The 7138-nt window shown below is 44.2% G+C and overlaps 3 non-coding genes across 3 annotated transcripts; all 3 read right to left on the reverse strand.

Moving 5' to 3' along the window:
• Positions 1–1069: 1069 nt before the first annotated feature.
• trnag-ucc (transfer RNA glycine (anticodon UCC)) lies at positions 1070–1141 on the reverse strand. Its single transcript has one exon. It is a non-coding gene; the product is annotated as a tRNA-Gly (tRNA).
• A 706-nt stretch (positions 1142–1847) lies between these two features.
• On the reverse strand, positions 1848–1919 carry trnag-ucc (transfer RNA glycine (anticodon UCC)). Its single transcript has one exon. It is a non-coding gene; the product is annotated as a tRNA-Gly (tRNA).
• Positions 1920–5746: 3827 nt separating this feature from the next.
• On the reverse strand, positions 5747–5818 carry trnag-ucc (transfer RNA glycine (anticodon UCC)). The gene has a single exon. It is a non-coding gene; the product is annotated as a tRNA-Gly (tRNA).
• Positions 5819–7138: the final 1320 nt, after the last annotated feature.

A 7138-nucleotide genomic window follows, 5' to 3' on the forward strand; every position in this document is an offset into this window, starting at 1 on the left:
AACGGTTCGGAAGCTAGAGATGTTTTTGTGAGAAGACTATATGGGCCACTGGTCGGAACGCCAACTATCACCTCTTGGGCGCAGGACAAGGTGGCTGAATGGTTTTGGCGATGGACTGCAAATCTATTTTGATATGCACTTGTTGGTTCAACATCGCACAACTTTTATTATTTTTGACAACCTGCAGAATGTTGGAGCAATTCTGACTTCCACGAACAACGATAATGATTCAAATGTCGTACACTTGAAATGACATCCAGCCCCTAAAAGAGATGACTTTCTCTTCCTCTGCATTGGCCGGGAATCAAACCCGGGTCAACTGCTTGGAAGGCAGCTATGCTCACCACTATACCACCAATGCTATTTGAAGCTCATTGGCAACATGGAGACATCGACTCATATCTTGACTGTCATTTTTGTGGAAAGTGATAATTCTTTGACCAAACAGATCGTTGGTTTAGGGGTATGATTATGGCTTAGGTTGCGAGAGGTCCCTGGTTAAAAAATCTATCATTTTAATCACTACAGGTTACCTTCAGATTAGTCCCGTGACACTTGTGGGGAACGTAGGGCAAAACGGAGAACATTGCGACAAGTGGGGTCACATTGGTTTGTAGCCCAAAGATTTTGGATTCTACAAAAAGAAGTTGGCACATAGACGGTTCTGACTTCAGACGAGTCTCCTGACACTTGTGGGGGATGTAGAGAAAAATTGAGAATACCACCGTGTTCGTGAGGGTCTCCCCTTTCCATAGAGTGGTCATACGAATTTGTAGGTTAAACGGTTCGGAAGCTAGAGATGTTTTTGTGAGAAGACTATATGGGCCACTGGTCGGAACGCCAACTATCACCTCTTGGGCGCAGGACAAGGTGGCTGAATGGTTTTGGCGATGGACTGCAAATCTATTTTGATATGCACTTGTTGGTTCAACATCGCACAACTTTTATTATTTTTGACAACCTGCAGAATGTTGGAGCAATTCTGACTTCCACGAACAACGATAATGATTCAAATGTCGTACACTTGAAATGACATCCAGCCCCTAAAAGAGATGACTTTCTCTTCCTCTGCATTGGCCGGGAATCGAACCCGGGTCAACTGCTTGGAAGGCAGCTATGCTCACCACTATACCACCAATGCTATTTGAAGCTCATTGGCAACATGGAGACATCGACTCATATCTTGACTGTCATTTTTGTGGAAAGTGATAATTCTTTGACCAAACAGATCGTTGGTTTAGGGGTATGATTATGGCTTAGGTTGCGAGAGGTCCCTGGTTAAAAAATCTATCATTTTAATCACTACAGGTTACCTTCAGATTAGTCCCGTGACACTTGTGGGGAACGTAGGGCAAAACGGAGAACATTGCGACAAGTGGGGTCACATTGGTTTGTAGCCCAAAGATTTTGGATTCTACAAAAGAAGTTGGCACATAGACGGTTCTGACTTCAGACGAGTCTCCTGACACTTGTGGGGGATGTAGAGAAAAATTGAGAATACCACCGTGTTCGTGAGGGTCTCCCCTTTCCATAGAGTGGTCATAGGAATTTGTAGGTTAAACGGTTCGGAAGCTAGAGATGTTTTTGTGAGAAGACTATATGGGCCACTGGTCGGAACGCCAACTATCACCTCTTGGGCGCAGGACAAGGTGGCTGAATGGTTTTGGCGATGGACTGCAAATCTATTTTGATATGCACTTGTTGGTTCAACATCGCACAACTTTTATTATTTTTGACAACCTGCAGAATGTTGGAGCAATTCTGACTTCCACGAACAACGATAATGATTCAAATGTCGTACACTTGAAATGACATCCAGCCCCTAAAAGAGACGACTTTCTCTTCTCTGCATTGGCCGGGAATCGAACCCGGGTCAACTGCTTGGAAGGCAGCTATGCTCACCACTATACCACCAATGCTATTTGAAGCTCATTGGCAACATGGAGACATCGACTCATATCTTGACTGTCATTTTTGTGGAAAGTGATAATTCTTTGACCAAACAGATCGTTGGTTTAGGGGTATGATTATGGCTTAGGTTGCGAGAGGTCCCTGGTTAAAAAATCTATCATTTTAATCACTACAGGTTACCTTCAGATTAGTCCCGTGACACTTGTGGGGAACGTAGGGCAAAACGGAGAACATTGCGACAAGTGGGGTCACATTGGTTTGTAGCCCAAAGATTTTGGATTCTACAAACAGAAGTTGGCACATAGACGGTTCTGACTTCAGACGAGTCTCCTGACACTTGTGGGGGATGTAGAGAAAAATTGAGAATACCACCGTGTTCGTGAGGGTCTCCCCTTTCCATAGAGTGGTCATACGAATTTGTAGGTTAAACGGTTCGGAAGCTAGAGATGTTTTTGTGAGAAGACTATATGGGCCACTGGTCGGAACGCCAACTATCACCTCTTGGGCGCAGGACAAGGTGGCTGAATGGTTTTGGCGATGGACTGCAAATCTATTTTGATATGCACTTGTTGGTTCAACATCGCACAACTTTTATTATTTTTGACAACCTGCAGAATGTTGGAGCAATTCTGACTTCCACGAACAACGATAATGATTCAAATGTCGTACACTTGAAATGACATCCAGCCCCTAAAAGAGATGACTTTCTCTTCCTCTGCATTGGCCGGGAATCAAACCCGGGTCAACTGCTTGGAAGGCAGCTATGCTCACCACTATACCACCAATGCTATTTGAAGCTCATTGGCAACATGGAGACATCGACTCATATCTTGACTGTCATTTTTGTGGAAAGTGATAATTCTTTGACCAAACAGATCGTTGGTTTAGGGGTATGATTATGGCTTAGGTTGCGAGAGGTCCCTGGTTAAAAAATCTATCATTTTAATCACTACAGGTTACCTTCAGATTAGTCCCGTGACACTTGTGGGGAACGTAGGGCAAAACGGAGAACATTGCGACAAGTGGGGTCACATTGGTTTGTAGCCCAAAGATTTTGGATTCTACAAAAGAAGTTGGCACATAGACGGTTCTGACTTCAGACGAGTCTCCTGACACTTGTGGGGGATGTAGAGAAAAATTGAGAATACCACCGTGTTCGTGAGGGTCTCCCCTTTCCATAGAGTGGTCATACGAATTTGTAGGTTAAACGGTTCGGAAGCTAGAGATGTTTTTGTGAGAAGACTATATGGGCCACTGGTCGGAACGCCAACTATCACCTCTTGGGCGCAGGACAAGGTGGCTGAATGGTTTTGGCGATGGACTGCAAATCTATTTTGATATGCACTTGTTGGTTCAACATCGCACAACTTTTATTATTTTTGACAACCTGCAGAATGTTGGAGCAATTCTGACTTCCACGAACAACGATAATGATTCAAATGTCGTACACTTGAAATGACATCCAGCCCCTAAAAGAGATGACTTTCTCTTCCTCTGCATTGGCCGGGAATCAAACCCGGGTAAACTGCTTGGAAGGCAGCTATGCTCACCACTATACCACCAATGCTATTTGAAGCTCATTGGCAACATGGAGACATCGACTCATATCTTGACTGTCATTTTTGTGGAAAGTGATAATTCTTTGACCAAACAGATCGTTGGTTTAGGGGTATGATTATGGCTTAGGTTGCGAGAGGTCCCTGGTTAAAAAATCTATCATTTTAATCACTACAGGTTACCTTCAGATTAGTCCCGTGACACTTGTGGGGAACGTAGGGCAAAACGGAGAACATTGCGACAAGTGGGGTCACATTGGTTTGTAGCCCAAAGATTTTGGATTCTACAAAAAGAAGTTGGCACATAGACGGTTCTGACTTCAGACGAGTCTCCTGACACTTGTGGGGGATGTAGAGAAAAATTGAGAATACCACCGTGTTCGTGAGGGTCTCCCCTTTCCATAGAGTGGTCATACGAATTTGTAGGTTAAACGGTTCGGAAGCTAGAGATGTTTTTGTGAGAAGACTATATGGGCCACTGGTCGGAACGCCAACTATCACCTCTTGGGCGCAGGACAAGGTGGCTGAATGGTTTTGGCGATGGACTGCAAATCTATTTTGATATGCACTTGTTGGTTCAACATCGCACAACTTTTATTATTTTTGACAACCTGCAGAATGTTGGAGCAATTCTGACTTCCACGAACAACGATAATGATTCAAATGTCGTACACTTGAAATGACATCCAGCCCCTAAAAGAGATGACTTTCTCTTCCTCTGCATTGGCCGGGAATCAAACCCGGGTAAACTGCTTGGAAGGCAGCTATGCTCACCACTATACCACCAATGCTATTTGAAGCTCATTGGCAACATGGAGACATCGACTCATATCTTGACTGTCATTTTTGTGGAAAGTGATAATTCTTTGACCAAACAGATCGTTGGTTTAGGGGTATGATTATGGCTTAGGTTGCGAGAGGTCCCTGGTTAAAAAATCTATCATTTTAATCACTACAGGTTACCTTCAGATTAGTCCCGTGACACTTGTGGGGAACGTAGGGCAAAACGGAGAACATTGCGACAAGTGGGGTCACATTGGTTTGTAGCCCAAAGATTTTGGATTCTACAAAAAGAAGTTGGCACATAGACGGTTCTGACTTCAGACGAGTCTCCTGACACTTGTGGGGGATGTAGAGAAAAATTGAGAATACCACCGTGTTCGTGAGGGTCTCCCCTTTCCATAGAGTGGTCATAGGAATTTGTAGGTTAAACGGTTCGGAAGCTAGAGATGTTTTTGTGAGAAGACTATATGGGCCACTGGTCGGAACGCCAACTATCACCTCTTGGGCGCAGGACAAGGTGGCTGAATGGTTTTGGCGATGGACTGCAAATCTATTTTGATATGCACTTGTTGGTTCAACATCGCACAACTTTTATTATTTTTGACAACCTGCAGAATGTTGGAGCAATTCTGACTTCCACGAACAACGATAATGATTCAAATGTCGTACACTTGAAATGACATCCAGCCCCTAAAAGAGATGACTTTCTCTTCCTCTGCATTGGCCGGGAATCAAACCCGGGTCAACTGCTTGGAAGGCAGCTATGCTCACCACTATACCACCAATGCTATTTGAAGCTCATTGGCAACATGGAGACATCGACTCATATCTTGACTGTCATTTTTGTGGAAAGTGATAATTCTTTGACCAAACAGATCGTTGGTTTAGGGGTATGATTATGGCTTAGGTTGCGAGAGGTCCCTGGTTAAAAAATCTATCATTTTAATCACTACAGGTTACCTTCAGATTAGTCCTGTGACACTTGTGGGGAACGTAGGGCAAAACGGAGAACATTGCGACAAGTGGGGTCACATTGGTTTGTAGCCCAAAGATTTTGGATTCTACAAACAGAAGTTGGCACATAGACGGTTCTGACTTCAGACGAGTCTCCTGACACTTGTGGGGGATGTAGAGAAAAATTGAGAATACCACCGTGTTCGTGAGGGTCTCCCCTTTCCATAGAGTGGTCATACGAATTTGTAGGTTAAACGGTTCGGAAGCTAGAGATGTTTTTGTGAGAAGACTATATGGGCCACTGGTCGGAACGCCAACTATCACCTCTTGGGCGCAGGACAAGGTGGCTGAATGGTTTTGGCGATGGACTGCAAATCTATTTTGATATGCACTTGTTGGTTCAACATCGCACAACTTTTATTATTTTTGACAACCTGCAGAATGTTGGAGCAATTCTGACTTCCACGAACAACGATAATGATTCAAATGTCGTACACTTGAAATGACATCCAGCCCCTAAAAGAGATGACTTTCTCTTCCTCTGCATTGGCCGGGAATCGAACCCGGGTCAACTGCTTGGAAGGCAGCTATGCTCACCACTATACCACCAATGCTATTTGAAGCTCATTGGCAACATGGAGACATCGACTCATATCTTGACTGTCATTTTTGTGGAAAGTGATAATTCTTTGACCAAACAGATCGTTGGTTTAGGGGTATGATTATGGCTTAGGTTGCGAGAGGTCCCTGGTTAAAAAATCTATCATTTTAATCACTACAGGTTACCTTCAGATTAGTCCCGTGACACTTGTGGGGAACGTAGGGCAAAACGGAGAACATTGCGACAAGTGGGGTCACATTGGTTTGTAGCCCAAAGATTTTGGATTCTACAAACAGAAGTTGGCACATAGACGGTTCTGACTTCAGACGAGTCTCCTGACACTTGTGGGGGATGTAGAGAAAAATTGAGAATACCACCGTGTTCGTGAGGGTCTCCCCTTTCCATAGAGTGGTCATACGAATTTGTAGGTTAAACGGTTCGGAAGCTAGAGATGTTTTTGTGAGAAGACTATATGGGCCACTGGTCGGAACGCCAACTATCACCTCTTGGGCGCAGGACAAGGTGGCTGAATGGTTTTGGCGATGGACTGCAAATCTATTTTGATATGCACTTGTTGGTTCAACATCGCACAACTTTTATTATTTTTGACAACCTGCAGAATGTTGGAGCAATTCTGACTTCCACGAACAACGATAATGATTCAAATGTCGTACACTTGAAATGACATCCAGCCCCTAAAAGAGATGACTTTCTCTTCCTCTGCATTGGCCGGGAATCAAACCCGGGTCAACTGCTTGGAAGGCAGCTATGCTCACCACTATACCACCAATGCTATTTGAAGCTCATTGGCAACATGGAGACATCGACTCATATCTTGACTGTCATTTTTGTGGAAAGTGATAATTCTTTGACCAAACAGATCGTTGGTTTAGGGGTATGATTATGGCTTAGGTTGCGAGAGGTCCCTGGTTAAAAAATCTATCATTTTAATCACTACAGGTTACCTTCAGATTAGTCCCGTGACACTTGTGGGGAACGTAGGGCAAAACGGAGAACATTGCGACAAGTGGGGTCACATTGGTTTGTAGCCCAAAGATTTTGGATTCTACAAAAAGAAGTTGGCACATAGACGGTTCTGACTTCAGACGAGTCTCCTGACACTTGTGGGGGATGTAGAGAAAAATTGAGAATACCACCGTGTTCGTGAGGGTCTCCCCTTTCCATAGAGTGGTCATAGGAATTTGTAGGTTAAACGGTTCGGAAGCTAGAGATGTTTTTGTGAGAAGACTATATGGGCCACTGGTCGGAACGCCAACTATCACCTCTTGGGCGCAGGACAAGGTGGCTGAATGGTTTTGGCGATGGACTGCAA

Source organism: Oncorhynchus masou, chromosome 18, assembly GCF_036934945.1.
Source record: "Oncorhynchus masou masou isolate Uvic2021 chromosome 18, UVic_Omas_1.1, whole genome shotgun sequence".
NCBI classification, from domain to species: domain Eukaryota; kingdom Metazoa; phylum Chordata; class Actinopteri; order Salmoniformes; family Salmonidae; genus Oncorhynchus; species Oncorhynchus masou.